This window comes from Bos javanicus, chromosome 9 (assembly GCF_032452875.1).
Source record: "Bos javanicus breed banteng chromosome 9, ARS-OSU_banteng_1.0, whole genome shotgun sequence".
Classification (NCBI taxonomy): Eukaryota; Metazoa; Chordata; class Mammalia; order Artiodactyla; family Bovidae; genus Bos; species Bos javanicus.
This window is the reverse complement of record NC_083876.1, coordinates 102,069,173-102,090,072: the sequence shown is the minus strand read 5'-3', so window position 1 is coordinate 102,090,072 and position 20,900 is coordinate 102,069,173.

Here is a 20,900-nt window from a genome sequence, read left to right as displayed (position 1 = left end):
CAAACTCATGTCCTTTGAGTCAGTGATGCCATCCAACCATCTCATCCTCTGTCATCCCCTTCTCTTGCCTTCAATCTTTCCCAGCATCAGGGTCTTTTCCAATGAGTCAGTTCTTCGCATCAGGTGGCCAAAGTATTGGAGCTTCAGCATCAGCATCAGTCCTTCCAGTGAATATTCAGGGTTGATTTCTTTTTATGATTGACTGGTTTGATTTCCTTGTTGTTCAAGGGACTCTCAAGAGACAAATTTCCTATACTAACCACTTTTTAAATTTAGTGTCACAATAAGGGCCTTGGTCTGGAGAGGCCAGATTCTTCCTCAGTATGATTCTTCTTCATAAATCACTTTCCGCCACACAGGAATTGTAGCATTTCCTTCTACACAGTCAAGAGAATTGACCAGTTTGCATTTATATGTGTATTCTGCGCACCCCTAGTGGAGGGGTTCAGGAACGTTCCTGTTACACTTTTGGCTACGGCTCCCCAGGCCTGGCACACCTTTGTGAGTCAGTTATTTTCACGCTAACGCTTTGTAACAAGCTGCCCCGACCTCCACGGCTGCAGCCAGGCCCACGTGTTCCCCACGCACCAGTCAGCGCGGACTCCAGCTGCAGGGCTGAGGTCAGAGGGGCCTCGGCTCACGTGCTCTCCTGTGACCCGTTGCGGGGCCGTGTGCCTCTCCTCCTGGCTATGGAAGACGTTCGGAGCAGAGTGAGTCTTCCGAGCAAAAGTGACTAACAGGATGGGGACACGCTCTCCCTCTAGCCGGGCAGGTCCAGAGTCCGCGCTGGGGCTGTGGGGCAGGCAGGGCAGGCACCAGCGGTGACTGGAACACTTTCCTGGTTAAAGTCACTGTGCCCCTCGCTCTGGGTTTCGAAAAATCCCTCTGTTCCTAATCTCTCTCTCCCGCCTCTCTAGCCTTAATGCTAGGCAAGTTATGTATGAGAGTCTTCTAATTCAGTAGTCTGGTTTTAAGCATAAAAGCAGGAGTAAAAATAACCTATAAACCAGGGAGAATCATTCAATGTCACTGATGATCAAAGAAATGCAAATAACAACCCACAGAATAGGACTGTCCACTGGATCCGAGGTGCTGGGGGGCCTGAGCTGCCTCCCACACTGCCGGTGGAGGTGTCGGGCCCTCAGGCTGAAGCTGAATCAGGAAGAAGGGACCCGCGTCCCTGACAGCTCCAGATGCTGGAGGCCCCACCCCGACCCCGTCCAAGCCACCGGGTCGGTGCTGCTGAACTTCCAATGCGCGGTGGCACCGAGCTTTCCCCTTTTATGCTGAGACTCAGCTGTCCAGTGGGCCGGCCACTTGTCAGGTGAAAGCGGCTCATGCAAGCTGTGACAAACCGCGAGAGCGAAATACACACCAGGTTAGAGATACAACAACAAAAACATCTTGTCATTAGAGTCATAGTGGTTCCATGTCGAAACGATGAGCTTTGGATATTTGAGTTACATAAAATTTGCCATTAAAATTAATTGCAGCTATTTATTATTTTTTTAATGTGACTCCTAGGAAGTATACTATTATATATGTAGTTTGCATTAAATTTCTACCAGACCTTATATTTCTACAGCTGTCTGTATTATATGCGACACTGGAGGCTACCGGACACCATATCAATACTCTACTGGACGTTACTGCCTTAAAGTCATTTAGGTTTAGACAAAGGCTTCGCCCTAAGTTTTATTGTTCTTAAAAAACAAAAATAATTGTATTATGCATATCTATTTGGCCTTTTATTTTCCTTTACTTGACCTTCTGTTGTATTTTATCTTATAATTCTTAGTCTTTTTTACAATGATGTATTTATTTTTATCTCTGGTTTATTTTAAATGGAAAAGAGGAAATTACACCTCAGAGAGAGACTGTTGGTGTTCAAAAAGGGTCGCTAGTACTTTTTAAAAATTCCTCCCGTTTCCACCAAGGACTTTCCGGCACAGAGGGGCTGCGTCTCCTCCCGTGAGGACGACCCCCATGTTCAGCCTCAGGGTTTTAGCACCCCAGCAAGCCCTCTGCCTGCCCGTCTCACAGGAGGACTTTGCAGGCCCTAATGGGGACTCCTAGGAAACTTGGACTGTGTCCTGACTGCTTAGCTGTGCCTCCATGCAGGAGTTCCTGGGGCTGCACCACTGCCCTCGATGGCTGGGACCCCCAGGGACCCCGGGGGGCTGGCCGAGGCCGCGCCAGGTCAGAGCAGGGAGCCTGCTTCTCCAGGCCCACCGACGTGGCTCGCATCCTCCCACCTTGCCCCCCCCAGAGGCCCCCTCCTGGCTCACTGACCACCGTGGGTGGTGGGCAGTGACTCCATTCTCAGACCCCTGGCCGACCTCCCTGTGTGGGCTGGGCCCCCACCTGGCCTCCGGCTCTAGGACAGGAGGGATGTCATGCAGGGCAGGAAGCACCCTGCTCCCCTGAGCTCCTTCTCGGCAGCCTGGGTGGGACACACGGATCCAGCACAAGCCAGGTGCTCTGGAGGGTACAGGGTCACTGGGAGCACAGGGGACTTCAGCTTCCCTGTCTCTGAGCCCACATCCTCTGGGACCACGAATCCCTCCTTGGGCAAGTCTAAGCCCCTGCATCATCCCAGCCTCCGCTTGGGTGCAAAAGCACCTTTGGGGGAGGGTCTGCGGTCTGCCGTCGCCTCTGGGGGAGGGTCTGCGCTCTGCGGGCGGGATGGCGCTTTTGTCAGCAGGAGCTTGAGAAAAGGCCGGGGGCTCTGGGGCGGGGGACGTGGGGCCCAGGAACTGGCGAGGTTTCCACTCATTCACAACCCAGTCTCCACAGCCCTGAACACACAAAGCCAGCGGAACAACCACAATGGAACAGGACGCAACTGGGGCCCCTGTTAGATGTGCGCTAAGGATGCAAAGTCCATGCGTTTCCTTTTGATCCAGGAGCGCACATTCCCCAGTCCTAGACAGGAAGGAAACCGCGTGCTGAGGCGGTCTTAGGAGAAAAGAGGGGCGGGGCACTGGCCCCAGGACAGTGGCCTGCCCACCGCTAGGGGACGGGAAGGACAGCAGAGTCCTGAGGAGACGCGTGCAGTCAGGCGTGAGCACACGAGGGGACCTCGTACTGATTGACACGGCCCCGGCACAGGTCAGCGGGGAAGGTGCAGTCATTCGTAGGTGGGGTCAGGGAAAGAGGCGCAGAGGTGGAGAAGGAACCAGCCTCGCCCTTCCTCGGCCCATACACAGAAGGAAACGTCAGACAACCCCAGACACCAACGTGCAGGGAAATGCTCTGAGTCCTGCAGAGGGAAGAGCAGCAAGTGTTCTTGCTGGAAAGAAAAGTGAAAGTGAAGTCGCTCAGTCGTGTCTGACTCTTTGCAACCCCATGGACTGTAACCTACCCCGCTCCTCCGTCCATGGGATTTTCCAGGCAAGAGTACTGGAGTGGGTTGCCATTCCCTTCTCCAGAGGATCTTCCCAACCCAGGGATCTTGGAGAGAAAAGAGATTTTACATAAGATCCCCAAGATCCAAACCACAGGCGGTAACACTGAAGGCTTGATGGCATCATAGTTACACAGGAGGCAGGGGCAGAGTTAGCACGTGGATGGCAGCAGAAGGAAAACAGCTGAGAACTAACACGTCCAGGGGAACACTTGCCAATCAGCAATATGACCATCAGCTTGAGAGAAAAATTGGCACGTTCTGCACAGTTTTAACAAAGAGGAAGCAACCTCAGCAGCCACCAGCAGGTGAGATGTTCAGTCCCTCCCACATTCAGAGAAAAGCACATGGGATGACCCATGAGCACCAGGATTGGCACAAATGCAGCTCGTTGATGGAGTCACAGCGGTGGGTCAAGACACTGTCCCCGAGACCGGCAACGCCTCCTGGCACAGACTCTGGGGAGCCTTGTCCACCTCCGCAAGGATGCCCTCATTAGCAGGGAGCTCGGGGGGCAGAGGGGAAGTCACGGCGTCTGTGAATGACGGGCACGTTACAGGGTTCCAGGAATGGGTTACAGTAACAGGCAGCAGCACGGAGAGAGCTTTTCCAATGCATTTTATTGAAGTTGACTTATGACATGTTAGTTTCTGCTGTACAACACAGGGATTCAGTTATACATATATACGTTCTTCTTTAAAGTCTTTTCCATCACAGCGTATCCCAGGGCACTGAATGTAGTTCCCTGAGCTGCCATAGGACCCTGCTGTCTACCCATCCTGTATATAATAGCGCGTATCTGCCAACCCCAGACTCCCAATCCTTCCCTCGAGAGATTTCAAAGCACAGCATGAGTGGGAAAAAGCAAGACGCTGACTGATACTTAAAGTACAATATAATTTATGTAAATTAAAAGACCTGAAGACAAGATAGAGTGTATTACACGTTCAGGGGCCCACACGCGTCTGAAGGTATCAAGCAGAGTAGCTGGGGCCCACGACAGGGAAGGGGATGAGAGCAAGGGCAGAGTGTGGAGGAAAATAATGAAACAGCACTGCTCACAGCATGTCAGGATGATCCTGAGTGTTTTGTGGGTATTATGTTGAATTCCTATAGCTTTTACTTGGCAGGAATTATGGAAATGGGAACAGATACAGAGTTCAGTGAGAAAATGTGTTTTCCTGTAGGAAATTGTTTGAAGAACGTATTTAAATAAAAATCTTAGGTTCGTCAGAGGAGGACATTCAAAACCTTCTCAGAGGACATAAAAAACCCCTCATGCTTGGTGTGCTTGATTAAAAACTAGGTCACGGTGGGTTTGAAGACGTTTTCGGACGTTCTCCTTTGACTGGAAGTCTCGTGGGAGTGCAGCCACCTGGGCTGTGGGGACCTGGGAGCCACGGGGAGCCAGTGGATTGGGAACACGGAGATGGAGGCAGTTCAAGGTCTTAGGGGCGGGCCGAGTGGTCACGTGGGTCCCTTAGTCGGCAGGAGGAAAGCCTCCTCTCACCTGTTTTTTAATTTTTGCTTTTGTTTTGCTTTGTTTGGACTTCCCTTGTAGCTCAGCTGGTAAAGAATCCGCCTGCAATGCAGGAGACCCCGGTTCGATTCCTGGGTTGGGAATATCCTCTGGAGAAGGGATAGGCTACCCAACTTCAGTCTTCTTGGGCTCCCCTGGTGGCTCAGCTGGTAAAGAATCCGCCTGCAGTGCAGGAGAACCTGGTTTGATCCCTAGATCAGGAAGATCCCCTGCAGAAGGGAAAGGCTACTCACTCCAGTATTCTGGCCTGGAGAATTCCATGGACTATACAGTCCACGGGGTCGCAAAGAGTCGGAGGCGACTGAGTGCCTTTCACTTTGCTTTGTTTTTTTACTGTTAAGTTAGCACAACAGTAAGAAGCTGGGACTATACTGGGAAAATAAAGACGTGAATGGAAGCAGCCGCTGATGTCCTCCTGGAAGCCCTGCTAGGAGCCCCTGATGTATTTGCTTTGAGAAAATGTCCACTCCTAAGTAAAAATTAAGGAGGGAGGGAACAACATTCTCCACTGAAACTCGTTCCTCGTGGAGAACCACGTCTGCCTTGGCTGGAGGGACTCAGGCCCTGGGAAGAGCCCCTCCGAGGGGTTGGGGGTGCTGGACCCAGCTCCCGGGCGGGGGCGGGGGCAGGCTGGCTCGCCAGGGGGGCGTCTGCAGGGGCCCCGTGAGGACACCAAGGCCGGGGGTCCCCTCCGCGTCCGCTCTGACCTGGAAAGTAGGAGACCCGACTGCCTCCGCCGCCCCCCGACCCGTCGACGCCACGCTCTGGTCCTGGGGCTTGGTGAGGGCCCGGGGCCTGGAGACGGGGGCCACCGTGAGGCTGCCGTGATAGAGGGACCCCGGGCTCTGACGCCCGTGGAGGGGCCGTGGCTCTGCAGCACTGCAGCGAGAGGCCTCGCCCCTTACAGGCCGCCTGGGGGACCTTGCACCCTCGCCAGCCGCTCTGTCGTGGCCCCTGCGGGCCCCTCCGGGCCCGGAGCCCCCACCCCACCGGGCTGGAGAGCGCAGCGGGGGCTCACCGTCCTGTGCGGAAGCACCAGCCCCTCCCTCTCCGAGCTCGGCACCCAGGCTGCTCTCACCGGCAGGAGAGCGGGGTCCCCGCCCACCGCGCCCCCAGGCCCGCCTCCAGCGGCCCGCGGCTCCCCAGGGTCCCCCAGCCCCCGCCCCATCCCCACCCGCTCCCCATCCCAAGAGCTCCCTCTTTAGTCCAGGGTGTGTTTCATCCCAAAACGCACCGGGAGAGAAGCCGTCAAAGGGCTTGAAAGGAGAAGGAATATGATGGCCTTTAAAACGAGAGACTTCTGGCTCTTCTTTAGGAAAAGTGGGAGCAGAGGCGCCAGCGGCGGAGTGTGGGAGGGAAGATCTGCCTGTCTTAATCCAACTCTTTCCAGCAGCCGGAGGAGCCGCCCGAAAACAGCCGGAAATGAAGACATGCAGGAGAACAGAGCAACATCTCCAGCCCACGGAAACATCCTAGAGCCTGAGTGCTGATGACCAGCAGGGAAGACGAGAACAAACACCTCTGAACAACACGTCACAGCTTCAGGCTTTTGGGAAAAGCGTTTGTGGCTTTCATCGTCTTTCCTTTGACCAAGGTGCTAGCTGGCTGCTGCTGCTGCTGCTGCTAAGTCGCTTCAGTCGTGTCCAACTCTGTGCGACCCCATAGACGGCAGCCCACCAGGCTCCCCCATCCCTGGGATTCTCCAGGCAAGAACACTGGAGTGGGTTGCCATTTCCTTCTCCAATGCATGAAAGTGAAAAGTGAAAGGGAAGTCGCTCAGTCGTGTCCGACTAGTTGACTAGTAATACAATAAATGTGTGCTTTAGCGGTAAACTTCCTTGCTTTTCGCAAATGGGGCATTTGAATGAAGGCTTAAAATTAATAACAATTCAGAGCTGAAGCCAAGTTATGGATTCTGTATAAATATGAATCGTTGTAAGGAAATGTTTTCTACTTTAAAATCATATGTCAGGAATTAGAGCCTAAAGGAAATGCTGACAGTTTATATATGTTAAAACATTTCAAGTAATTGGTTCATTCTTTGTGAAGATAAAACAAAGAATGCGGTGAGTCTGTATGACTTTAAATAATCTGGCCAATTGTTTTAAATGTAACTTTCAATAATTAATACATAAGCCTCCATGTTTACAATTAGTTTTAAGAAGCTCAGAACAAGTATGCTTGTTTTATTCTGAGATCAGCCAAACAAGAACTACTATTTAAATGATGTAATTAATCATAGAATGATGTAATAATAATTCCTTTGTAAAATAAAACAATTGCTAGTATGTTAAATCAGTTACGTGCACTGGCATTTGTTTCAAGGTGTTGACATTAATAATATGGGAAAAGTAAGGGGCAGACACATCTGTCAAAACTACGTAGGGGTTTTGGAAAGAGCTTTTCATTCTCCAGGAAGATCCCCTGAAGGAGGAAACGCACTCATTTGCCTGGGAAATCCCATCAACAGAGGAGCCTGGCGGGCTGCAGTCCCTGGAGTCGCAAAGAGTCAGACACGACATAGGAGCAGTGACGAGTCGGACGCCCCGGGCCTGAGCATGGCCTTTCGCTCTCCGGTGAAGGAGCTGTTTCAGTCCGCTTGGGCAGCGGCAATGAAAACGCACAGGTTCAGGTCCCGAGTGAGGGGCCCTGAACTAGAGGCTTCTCTAGTTGGTAAAGAATCCATCTGCAATTTGGCTGCCTTTGACTGTCTGGTGGGCCCACTTGCTGGTTCGTAGCCAGGTCTTCTCACTGTGTCCTCGCGTGGGTCTCTCCTTAGGGCACTAATCCCATCAGGAGGGCTCCACCCTCCTGACCTCATCACCTCCCAAAGACCCACCTCCTGACACCGTCACGGTGCGGGGAGGGAGTGGTTAGGGTTTCAGCGGATCGGGGAGAGGTAGGCTCAGCCCGCGGAAGGTGCTTTGAAAGTTGGTGGGGGTGCTGGGTGTGGGCTGGGACGTCCGAGGGGCGTCACTTGGGACCGTCGCCTATGGCCAGGTCGGCTGACAGGTGCCGTTCAGAACAGGTGTGTGTTTAGTCCTGTCGTGGGCACTTATGAAATGAGAAGCCTCATCACTCTTCCAGGAGAACAGCATCGGTAAGAGGTGGCGGTTGTTGCTGTTGTTGAGTCACCCAGTCGTGTCCGACTCTGTGTGACCCCACAGATTGGGACTCTCCAGGCAAGGAGACTGGCGCGGGCTGCCGTTTCCTCCTCCGGGGGATCTTCCCAACCCAAGGATCGAACCTGCATCCGCTGCATTGCAGGCGGACTCTCTGCCCCCGAGTCACCAGGGAAGCCCAGAAAGGCTGGCAGGCCTGCTCACGGGTCTCGGCAGATGGAGCCCAGAACACCTAAGCCCTGCAGCGTGTGCCCGGTGGGGGGTCGCCCCTGCTGCCCATCGAGGGAGGGGCCCCTGTGAATCTCCACATCCTCCCATCCGAGCTGGCTCAAGACAGTGAGCAACTCGAAAGCAGAGAAATCGTGAAGTGTAGAAAAACCTGTAGGAAGTGATGATCTCTGGGTAATAGTTGCCTTTTAAAATGCAATTTGCATAGTTGAAAGTTTATATAATTTCATTTTTAATAACGGTGGGGTTAAACAATAGGCTTGCCCAAATCCTGAAATTTTAACCACCATGACCACTTTGCTGTTACTATTATTTTCATATGGGGTGTGTGGAGAGGGGCTGGTAGGCATGGAGATGCAGGAAAAAAGTAATGTCTGTGACAAAACACAGCATCTTTAAGGCAAAGGGTTCTGTCGATGTCCAACCAGGGAAAGGTCTGGAATGCTTTTTCCCTGAGAAGCAGGTCTGTCTTTGCTGACAAAGGACCACAGCACGCTCAGGCCGGCCAGCTGTCGACCTGCATGCTCCGCAGGAAGACCGTCCCTGCGGCATTTCCAGTCTAGCGGATTTTAAGGCTGCAAGGAACCGGGCCAGAAATGGTTTGGGTTTGTGATCAGTCATCTTCACGAGCAGAAAATCCAAATGCCACCCGTTTCTGAAGACAGATTTGAGCCTCAGGTTGCAGGTCGTTTCCGATCACACGTCGGAAAGTTGTCACAATGAGTGGAAGGGGGTTGGCACGGATCCCAGATGGTGCTGACGGGCTGGCAGCTCTTCTCTGCCCCTCGGCTGTCTGCTCCGCGGGCGGGTAGGCGCGCAGCCCCGCTCACTGCCCGGAAGGCTCCCCCGACCCCGATACAAAGCGTCTCCCCAGCTGGTCTCCAGCTGGCTCCACTCACCCTCCAGGTGTGTACACAGCGTTGCCCTGGGCCCCGAGCCCCCACCACGGTCCTCTCCCCGCTTCCCCATGTTCTTCACATGCACCACACACAGCACACACAGGCACGCGCACGCACACACACCCCACTCACACACGCACAGCACATGTCACACACGCACCACACGTCCACGACTTTGGTGAAATCTGTCTCCTCCTTTTGCAGAGGAGCAGAGCTACAGCCTACAATGTCCTGTGAGCCGAGGGCGTGAAACAGTCCATCTAGACTTTTGCACACTATGGGAAAAATATTAAGCAGGCAAATTTTATTTTCTCCCTGACTTCCCCTTTGGGGCTTCTCTAGTTGGTAAAGAATCCACCTGCAATGCAGGAGACTCCAGTTGGATTCCTGCGTCGGGAAGATCTGCTGGAGAAGGGATAGGCTACCTACTCCAGTATTCTTGGGCTTCCCCTTTAAAGACACGCCACTGGGAGTCCCAGACCCCTAGCCGCCAGGCCCACATCCATCTGCCCCGGGTCCTCCTGTGTGACGCTCAGTGATCTGGTAAACGTGTGGTGGGAGAGGTCCCTGCCGACAGCTCAAACCCTGGAGAGTTAACACTCACATTTGAACAGAGGGGGACGGGATTATCAGGGCGGGTTTTTAAAAGAGGAGCGCGGTCCGAGTGATCTCAGATCATACTGACCAGAAGACCACCTGAGGACCGCCTGGGCCCTGGGCTCCCCTTCCTGGAAGGCGCCCGGCGTGGGGCTGAGACGCCGCCCAGGGAAGAGGCTAGTCTGCGGCCGCAGAGAGGGTCCCTCCGGGTCTGGAAGACGCAGCTGCAGAGGTTCATCTGGACGTGCTGGTGGCCAGTGTGGCTGTCCAAGCTGCGAGCAGGACAGTGATCACATCCCCAGCGAAGGTGGGGACTCTGCGGTCAGAGGCTCCAAACGCACTGCTGAGCGAGTCCTGCCAGGGAGTCCAGTCCGGCCGAGGGCCAGGCAGCCGGGCCAGGGGTCACTGCTGACCTCCAGGTCCCGTCTGCACACGGGGCTCCGTCTCATGGGGCGAAGGCAGAAGGGGAGCATCTAGTGGGGTTGCCACGAGGACACAGCTCCGTCACTGCCATTGCCGCGAGCCCCCCTCAGCCAGCAGGTCTGAACGTGAACAACCTCAGGGTCCAAAGCAAGCCTCCTGCCGCACTGTGGGGGAGCCACTGCTTGCGGGCGCCTCGAAAGCCTCCTAGGCAGCTCCGCCGTCCTCCCCCCGAGTCTGAGAGAGCGGCCGGGGGCAGCTGCAGGCTCACCAAGGCCGCAGGAGGGCGGGGCGGGTGCAGAGTGCGCTGGCCTCTCTGCAGGGCGGGGAGGGGGGTCAGCACTAAACACAGGGGGCCTTTGCGGCCCCAGCTTGTCGTGCCTGTCAGCTGTGGGCTCACATCGCCCTCTGCCACGAGCCGAGTGCCGTCCACCTAAACCCAGTTTCCTCCTCACACAGCTCTGTCCCACGGGACGTCCCCCTGCAGGCACGGGGGCCGGGCTGGGAGGCCGTCATCATCTGTGAGAGCCCTCAGTGCAGATTTGGGGGTTTCTTCCACAGAGGAGAAAGTGTCGCTCAGTTGTGTCCCCCTTTTTGCGGCCCCGTGGGCAGTAGCCCTCCAGGCTCCTCTGTCCATGGGATTCTCCAGGCAAGAATACTGGAGTGGGTTGCCAGGCCCTCCTCCAGGGGATCTTCCCAACCCAGGGATCGAACCTGGGTCTCCTGCATTGCAGGCAGATTCTTTACTGTTTGAGCTACTGGGAAGCTTGTGAGGAGAAAATCTGAGTGTAAAAGCTCTGATAGGCCCGTGGGAAGAAAAACAGGGAGACGTTTACTTCTCTGCACACCTTGGTTCCCCCAGCGGCCCTTGCCGGCCAGGCCAGCCCCTGTGCGGGCCGTGCCCCCTTTCACTCCTGATACCCTGAGGCCAGGGAGGCCAGCAGGGACCTGCAGGGAAGGGAAGGGTTTAGAATCACAAGGAGCACCAGCCTGGCGGATGGGGTCTCCCCCCCAGGAGCCCTGGGGACCCCGCCCCTGCTGGGGCCCTGGTCCCGGTGCCCAGGGCCCACATGGGCTCTGGAGTGTCACGTCCCTCTGCCGTGTGGCCCTCTGGGTGCTGAGTTCCTCCTGTACGTGGAGAGGCGGCACCACGGTGACCCTGGGAGGCACACAGCCTCTCCCGCGTGGGGACCCACATGCCAGGCGGGGGACGATGGCTGTGTCCACGGGACTGCCGCCCGGCTGGGCCACGCTGCCCTGTGATCCAGGGCCACTCGCGGGGCTCAGGTGCAAGGGGCCAGCTGCTGGGCCGGGGCAGGCGTGGCATTCACGAGGCCTCTTCTAGGACCAGAGGGGCCAGCGGGGCCAGAGAGCGACGAAGTACGCGTCTCAGAGGACTGTGCGGGGCCGCAGAGGCGGACGCCTGGATCTCAGAACCTGTCCCACGGCCCAGGCGTGGCTCTGACAGCCTCACGTGGTTTAACTCGCTTCATCCCCCAAACACCGAGCAGACGTCACAGCCATCACCCGCTCCCAGTGCCGGGAGCTTCCTGCCGAGCGGCTCGCTGAGCTGGACAGGAGCCCCAGGCCTGTGTCCGGCTGGCGCCCCCAGCACCCCGCCGCAGCCACAGGAGAGACCCCAGAGCTGGGACGGCCGTCGGGGCCGGGAGGCAGGGGCCTGGCCTCAGCTCCGCTGAACCAGAAAGGATGCCCTGGGCAGGGCCTTGTGTGCTAAGTTGCTTCAGTCGTGTCCGACTCTTTGTGGCCCCACAGACTGTAGCCGTCCAGGCTCCTCTGTCCATGGAATGCCCTGGGTCAGAACACTGGAGTGGGTTGCCATTCCCTTCTCCAGGGGACCTTCCCCACCCAGGGATCGAACCTGGGTCTCCCGCATTGAGGGCTATTTCTTTACTGTCTGAGCTACCAGGGAAGCCCTACCCCCATCCCAATGATTCTGTAAACGTTCATCAGATCTCACCCTGGTGTGAAGCCCTGGGCTGGGGCCCCTCATTTTAAGGCCCGTCCCCAGGTGGCCGTGTTACCACATGCATCCCCTCTGGGAGGCAACGAGATGACTTGCTGGTTCTGTGACACATGCTCGAATCAGAATAACTCACTTCGATCAACAACAAGCAGTCAGTTGGGGAGGGCGTGGGATCCCGCTGGATAATGACCAGCCTGACATTTTACACGAGAAAAAATGCAAAAGGGCACCGTGTGTCAGGGGGGGGTCACTGCGGGGCCTGCCGTGTATGGACTCAGGGGAGCAGGGATGGGGAGTCAGAGGCGGCCCCCACCCCACGTGTGCTCCGCCCGCTCCGTCTTCACGAGGGCCTCCTTCCCGGACCGATGCAGTCTCCATTCCCCAGCTCCCGGCTCCCTGAGCCCCAGCAGCTCGGGGAGGGAGGTTCCAGGCTAGAGGAGGGATCAGGGCCCCCTCCATTCCTGCAGCCATCCCAGCAAGCTGCCCAGAAAATCAAGGAAGGCAGGCTTGGCCACCGCTGAAGCTGTGTGTGTTGAGCGACCTTGCTGGATGGAGGACGCTCCTGCCCTGGACTGTGGGCGCCAGGCCGCCTGTCCCCATGGTACCCCCACGCCCTTGAGCCGGGCAGCTGGGACCGGTCTCCCCGCGGGGCATCTCTCTGGGAGAAGGGCCACGTGCGCTGTGCTAAGTATCACGGAGCGCATGCTCAGGCCAGAGCCGTCCCCTAAGGCTGACGACGTCCCTGGGAACAGTACTCGGGCTGCAACGTGGCTACGGGCCGCCTCTCATGTTCTTGGCAAGGCAGCAAGTTCCCTCCCTCGCAGCTGCAGCTGTTGGGTAGATACTGGGATGGAGTGGAGCGCTGACCGTCTTTCCTGGAAGAAAATGCCATCTCCCACCCAGCGCATACGCTCACTGCAGTCCTTCCACCAAACCCGGAAGACTACCCTGGCCAAGAGGAGCTCCAGGGAGGCCCTTCCGGGCGGTACCTGGAGGGGGCGCTCTTCAGAGAGAATTCAGCACGCAGCACCGGGCCCGGGGGGTGCGTGGTCCCTCCTGGGTCGGTGCTGGCGTCCCCTGCGCCTCCTGGCGGCCCCCGAGCTTGCAGCCTCTATTTCCCCACCTGCAGCGAGAGGCAACGCCCTGGGGACTGTGACTGTGTGAAGACCCCAGAACGAGACCCGGACGACAGCCATCGCTCCCGTGGCCCTGAGTCAGCGGAGCGTTTGAACCCGAGCTCTGAGCCCCTGTGCCCCCGAAACACAGGGTCTGGGTGTGAAACCCTGTCCCCACCCAGTGACGCCGACAACAGGCGCCCCTGGAGTTCAGAAAGGGCGGCAGGTGGACGGAGCAGGGGCAGCCGGGCCACGGCGGGCTCTGCATGCTGCGGCGACAAGCTCGGGTGCAGAGAGGGCGCCCCGCAGCCCGCCTGCCTCGGGTGCCCAGGGCCTGCGCTGGGGCCGTGCCGTCCTCTTCGCCCAGCGACAAGGACTGGGGGTGCTCCGTGGAGGACCGTCAGAGCGCAGGGCCCGGGTCTCCACGCTGAACACAACACGGGTCTGCAGGGGGCTGGGCTGAGGCAGCGCGGAAACCCACACTGGACGCGCCGTGGTCTCCAAACTGGTCGTTGTCGGCCCAACGAGGGAACACACAGCCCCTGGACCCTGAGGGCCTCCAGGCCTTCCCCTCTGGCTCGAGACTGGACCGGCACAGACACCACTGGTCATGCGGCAAAAAGCAAGCAGAGGGCAGCATGTGGCCCCAGGAACGTCCAGTCCAGGTTTAGGAAAGCTTTCAAAGGTCATAAAAAATAGCAGGAGAAACAAGCAAGCACCCAGCAGCTGTGTGCTGGGCCGCGTGTGGGTTGCTCAACTCCTCGGGCCAAGATGCAAAGTCTCCCTTCATCAGGTAGCGTGCTGTGCGCACTCCGGCCTTCAAGACTCGCAGGTGTCCCAGCAAAGACGCTCGAACACACCGTGTTAACACTGCCCAGGGCACCAAGGCTGTGGGACGAGAGAGTGACGGGCACATCACAGCCAGCATGCCAGCAGACCGGGAATTAAGCTTTCAGAGCAGGGGTTTCAGGAATGGGCTTCCCACTTTGACCCCTAGAGTCACAGACACCGCTTTCAAGGAGCAGTGCCCTAAGCCAGCGCGGTCACAAAATGGTTCAGGTAAACTCAGAATCTCACCCTTCATAAGGTACAGAGAATACATTTCAAAGAAGCTGGAACTTATCTAACCCAAACTCCCTTACTTTATGCTTTGTCCAAAGTCCCATCAAGGAGCAAGGCTTCCAGCCCATATTCTTGAGCCCCAGGTCCATGAAGCACACGTTTTGTGTACAGATTCAACACAAATGGAATCATTCTCTCAAAGCTCTCTTTCTTGTCTCCCAGAGCATGTGAGTCCCCTTGTGGTTGCAAAAGATCTGTCTCTGCATAAACAGAAGATAGATGGGTGGGTAGACAGACACACCCACACAAGTGCAGCCTCTGCAAATGTGCTCAGGGCTGTATTAGTGCACATGTTTGGGTGTGTATCTGTGTGCCTTTATTTTATGAAAGATATTTTTTGGGGGGACAGAATGCTAGTTTCAGTAAAACGCCTAAAGTTTTGTTGAAGGGTGTAAATTATCCATGGGTCAAAGTGGGAAATTCATTTCTTAGACCCCTGCTCTTACCTCTGATTTTCTACAGATCCTATAATCATTCCAAGTATCTGGCTTCAAACGTCCTCAAATCATAGTGTTACAAAAAAAAAAACACCACCTTTCTCAGGGATATTTATATTAACTGAAATGAATTACTTAAATCCAAGAAAAACAGTGCCTAGAGTAGAAATTCCAGGGTTCATACACATATATGTGTGTGTGCTAACTCGTTTCGGTCGTGGCTGACTCTTTGAGATCCCTTGGACTGTAGCCCACCAGGCTCCTCTGTCCACGGAATTTTCTAAGCAAGGATACTGGAGTGGGTCGCCATGCCCTCCTCCAGGGGATCTTCCCAACCCAGGGATTGAACCCATACACGGATATTTTCTATCAAAAATCCACCCATCCATTTGTACCAGGAGCTCTTCTAGGTAAAGTAACGAAAGTTTCTGCCTTTAGAGGATTCGTTCCAGATGAGTGTCTTTTTTAAAGCAGATTACGAAGCACTCTCATGCTCATTGGCTTAGGAGAAGCTCACAGGAACTTCTGAGTGTATTTGTCCACAGCCATCACAGTAATGCTGAGTAATAAGCCACCCCCAAGCTCAGGGGCTCCCAGGAACACACGTTGTGTTTCATCCTCGTGAGTGTCTAGGTCACTGGTGGTTCAGTTGGTCCACACAGGGCTGGGCTGGCTGTGTGGGTGGCTTGGCTCCAAGCTATGGGTTGAATTTCTGTCTGACCCGAATGCTATTCCGGGGCCATAGCTGAAGGACAGCAGCTGACCAGCTGTTCCTTTCATGGTGGAGTGTGAGAATTAGTAAGGACCTCTAGATCCTCCTTCCAGAGCCTCCACACTGATGTCTCTACCCACATCCCTGCCAGGCAAGCTCGGTGGGCACGCCTGATGCCAATGGGCCAAGTCACATGGTCAGATCCTTCCGGGAGGCCTTGCAAAGTCACAGGGTAAAGGGCAGGTGAACACTCTTTCATAGCTAATGGAAGAGTGGGGACCAATTATCCAACCTGCCACACCTGTGGAAGTAGTGAGGTCTCCATTCCACAGAGGAGGGGGCTGGGCCTCCCAGGGGTGAGGGGCTTGTTCAAGCTCACGTCACCACTCATGGGACAGCCAGGCCTCTTGGCCCCCGCGTCCATGCCCTGTGGTTATTGCACTGTTTCAGCTGCATAACCTCTGCATCTTTCTTACACACCGATTAGGCTAGCTTACCTGCGATGCCGAAAGCTCAGCTTCTCTGCGTACTGGTGCTAAATAAAATCTCAGACACAGAGCTTTGGGAGAAGTAGAAAAGGGTGCTTTATTGCTTAGCCAGGCAAAGGGAGCCACAGCAGGCAAATGCCCTCAAATCCAAGTGGGCACACCTGGGGAGGACAGTGAGAAAGTCTATGGCAATTGTTCAAAGGGGGCGTGATCACTTGGTGGGCACTCTTCTGATGGGCTGGTGGTGGTGCCGTGAGGCGGGGTCAGCATCACCAACCTTCAGGTCAACTGGTCTGGTGTCCACATGCCTATGGGCAGCATACCTGTGACTCAATAGCTTCTCCCCGCTGGAGGGGGTTTCAGTATCTGCAAAATAGCTGAGAGATCCTGTTGTGTGCGGTCAGTGGTGGGGAAACAGAAGGTTTCCCCAAGGCTGCTCTTGACTCTTTGTTTCTCCCTGGTCTTATCAGTTCAGTCACTCAGGCATGTCTGACTCTGCGACTCCATGGACTGCAGCACGCCAGGCCTCCCTGTCCATCACCAGCTCCCGGAGTTCACTCAAATTCATGTCCATCGAGTCAGTGATGCCATTCAACCATCTCATCCTCTGTGGTCGCCTTCTCCTGCCCCCAATCTTTCCCACATCAGGGGCTTTTCCAATGAGTCAGTTCTTCGTATCAGGTGACCAAAATATTGGAGTTTCATCTTCAACATCAGTCCTTCCAATGAACACCCAGGACTGATCTCCTTTAGGATGGACTGGTTGGATCTCCTTGCAGTCCAAGGGACTCTCAAGAGTCTTCTCCAACACCACAGTTCAAAAGCATTAATTCTTCTGCACTCAACTTTCTTTATGGTCCAACTCTCACATCCATACATGACCAATGGAAAAACCATAGCTTTGACTAGACATACCTTTGTTGGCAGAGGTGCTAAAAACCCAAAATACTCTCCTTTATGCTGTAATCTTTTAGAAAAGACCAGGGCATCTCTCAAGAGACATTAACCTTAAAACACAGCAGCCTCGAGGAAGTCATTAAAATGCTTCTCTCTCAGTAGGCTTGTTGGTACCCTGGCTGCGCAGGCCCGCGGGGAGGAGGTGGTTCGGCTGATGCTGGTGCTCTGCTTCGGCCCTGAACTCCACCTCTCTTTTTGCTCTTGACAGAGAGGCCGGGTCGCATGTCTCTGGTCGGAGAACAGGGTCCCTGGACTCGGTGCGCCCACTCCCCGCCTGCGTGATTACCCAGCTGCCCTGCAGGTCTGTCTCCCCTTCCCCCTCCTTTCTGTCCCAGGCCTCACAGGCTGCCTTCCTCATAGGTGTCAAGGATGTTTTCTGTTGTACTGCCAATTATAAACAACCTTTAAAATGCCATTAAATATAAATCCATTCATGAGTAAGATCTGATCCATCCATTCTGCAGACCAATTTTCAACTTCAGCCAGGAAGACAAGAATGCAGCTTTAAACACTGAAACCAGCCCTGCAAGCACGTGGGGAGCAGGCTCCTTTAAAGGCAGCAAGCCGATGCGCTGCCCCTTCCTGTGTGGAGTTCATGGCCCCACACAGAACACGACGGCATTTTCTCAATTCTCTGATTGTATAGTTTCTTCTGGTCTCCAAGCAGACTGCCCTTGCACTTGATTTCCGAAGATGTGCTAATTACTTGACATAATTAGCTTCTTATAATTTTATGCTGTCTACATAAACCAGAAAGCTTTAATTATTCAAATTTCAACTCGATTGACTTTCACATTTGCCTTTCAAATGTGGCCTTGCCTTGGTCCGATCATTTTAAGGACTGGCATGTTGTCTTTGGGCTTCCCTGAAGGCTCAGCAGCAGAGTCATCCTGCAACGCAGGACACTTGCAGGAGATGCAGTGACCCCTGGGTTGGGAAGCTCCCCTGGAGAAGGAAATGGCAACCCACTCCAGTGTCCTTGCCTGGAGAATCCCATGGACAGAGGAGCCTGGGGGGCTGCAGTCCGTGGGGTCACAATACGTGGGACACGATTGAGGGACTAAACAAGTGTTGTCTTTGGCAGGTTAGCAAGTGAGCTGAGTTATGATTTAATTTTTTGCTGAAAGACATGCATTTATCTGTATGAATAGGACTGTGGGAAATGTAAATAGAGTAGATAGGGCATTTATGAGAGCACATTCTTTGCCAAAGCCACTCAGAACATTTGCACAATTACATGCCTTATCAAATGCTTGATTAAGTTATAGGGCATGATTAAAAACCCAGATCAGTTTTGACTCCAAGAATGACACCCTACCCCCCCAAAATGGCAGAGGCTTAGTTTATTCTCTTTCTAGAATCAACCATGTCATTTTGATAGTTATGAGAATTGTTTTAACATTAGAAACCAAGCTATATTATTTCTCAGGCCCATTTCCTAAAATAAAGCACAATTTATAGGTGTGGGCTGTAGAAGCTTTGATACTCAGATACAATTAGGAATTGTAGACACTTGGAAAATGAACCGGCCTCTATTCTGAAATAACCAAACAAATCTTTATTTAAGGATTTAGAATGCAATGAAACAAAGACTTCCAAATACCCAAAATTGATCAATAAGGACTCTGGGGATATCCGTTTCCTGAATATTTCAAGGGCTAGGAAAATCTTACTTTGTAGTTTAAACCAAGGATGTGTCGTATCAAGGTCTAGTTCCTAATCCCCTAACCTGGTTTATTCATGAAATAGCAAGAAGCCTAACGCTTGAATTCACACGCTATAGCCAGGTCTCGCTCAACTTTTTCCTGAAAGGTAATTACACTAAGAATGAAAAAAATTCTATAGCAGGGTTTTCAAGAAAGGTGCTATTTTAAAGCACGTTCGCGCCTCTTGATGCGAGCTGGACACTGTGATTCGCTTTCCACGGGTGGAGTACGGTGGACGTGACTCATATCACTCCCCTGCAGATCACCAAGGCAGGTGGCTCCTCCTCATGCTCCCTGGGAGCCCTCGCTGGGGACAGGCCAGCACTGTGTATTGAAGGCAGCCAGCATCCCTTTAGGAGGCCGTGCTCGAGGTGTGGAGGCCACGGGAGGTGCCACTGAGGAAGGCCAGCCTTCAGATGGCCTCCAGAGTCCTCACCCGCCGACTCAGAGACACACACTGAGATATATTTATGTGTGTGTGTGTGTATATACATATGCATATACATACATACATATACACGTATATACACATGTATATATATGCATATATACATAAACATACACACATACACATGTTTGCATATACATACACAATGAAAGGAAATGGTTCACATGGTTACAGAGGCTGAGAAGCCCCACCACATGCCGTCTGCAAGCTGAGACCAGAGGATGGTGCAGGACAGTTTGGTCTGAAAGCCTGAGAACCAGCAGAGCGGAAGGTGTAAACCCCAGCCAGGGGCAGGAGAGGCTGAACGAGCCAGCCAAGCGTGTCAATGAGCAGGAGAAATGGGGGATCCTCCTCCCTGCACCTTTTTCCTATTGGGGTCCCAGCTGACTGGACGCTGCCCACTCACAACGGGCGGGGCCCGGGGATTTACTGAGTCCACCTATTCAAATGCTAATCTCATCTGGAAACACTCTCACACACACTCAGAGTCCTGTCTAATCTGGGAACGTGTGTGCTAAATTGTTCAGTCATGTCCAACTCTTAGCAATCCTGGGGACTGTAGCCTGCCAGGCTCCTCTGTCCATGGGATTCTCCAGCAAGAATACAGGAATGGGCTGCCAGTTCCTTCTCCGGCAGATCTTCTTGACCCAGGGATCGAACCCAAGTCTGTTGAGTCTCCTGCGCTGGCAGGCAGATTCTCTACCAACTATGCCATCTAGAAAGTCAGCTAAAGGCCTTAAGATAAGCTGTGTCTGGTGGGGAGATTTCATAAACTATAACAGAGAAAGAGTCAGGGACAGGTGGGGGATTTTCTGGTGGCCCTGAAATCATAGCTCACAGATGGCTTCTGGATTCTGCCTTTTGCAACCAAAATGCCGTGTTAATAAGCTGAGTCCAGGCTTACTGAGTCTGAAATAATGATGATTTTTGAGCCAAGCACGGGATTAAAGCCATGATCACTGGGCCTGAGGGAACTGCCCCAGGCTCAGGCCCTTCGCCGGGCAGGGAACGGTGTGTCCCTGACCACAGGCCAGAGGCTTCCTGGCTGTCCCTGGCTGGCCTCCAGCCATACAGGCTCTGCCTTCAGAGTCTCTTTTCTCTGGGTCCTCACTGCTGAGTGGGCGAACTCAGAGGCCAGAGCATGGCCCATGGCCTGCAGGCCCTTCCTTTACTTCCCACCGCCGACATCTCAACACTGACTGCATTCAAGAGCCTCGTGCTAGATTTGAGCCTCGTGGAGACACTGAAGTCTGACCTGGGGGTGTTGAAGCTGTTCACCGCCCCCTCCTTCCTCCACAGCATCCCGGGGCCCAGCCAGGAGGGAGGGGAGCATGGCTTCCCCTGCAGCCCATGAGGTCGGGGAACTAAGGCCATCCCTGGGGCTCCAGGAAATGACCTGTTCTCTCCAAGTTCACTGGGGTAGGAATAATAACCCAGAGCAGCCACTTACCCTGCTTCCGCCAGTCAAGCCACTGCTCCCACTCTTTGCTTTTCTTTTTGGGGTAAATTGAAGAAAGGGAGAGAAACAGAAATATTCAAACCTACAACGGCTGCTTCCAGGATCCTCTTGGAGAGCTGGACGATCCCGAGCCCTTGCACGTGGGTGTGAAGGGAACCCCGGGCATTTCTGGGGACTCCAACATCAGAGGAAGGCATTCCCGGCCACGGCCACTGAGGAGTTTGGTTTCTGAAAGCTGCAGCCTTGAAGCTGTGTTACGG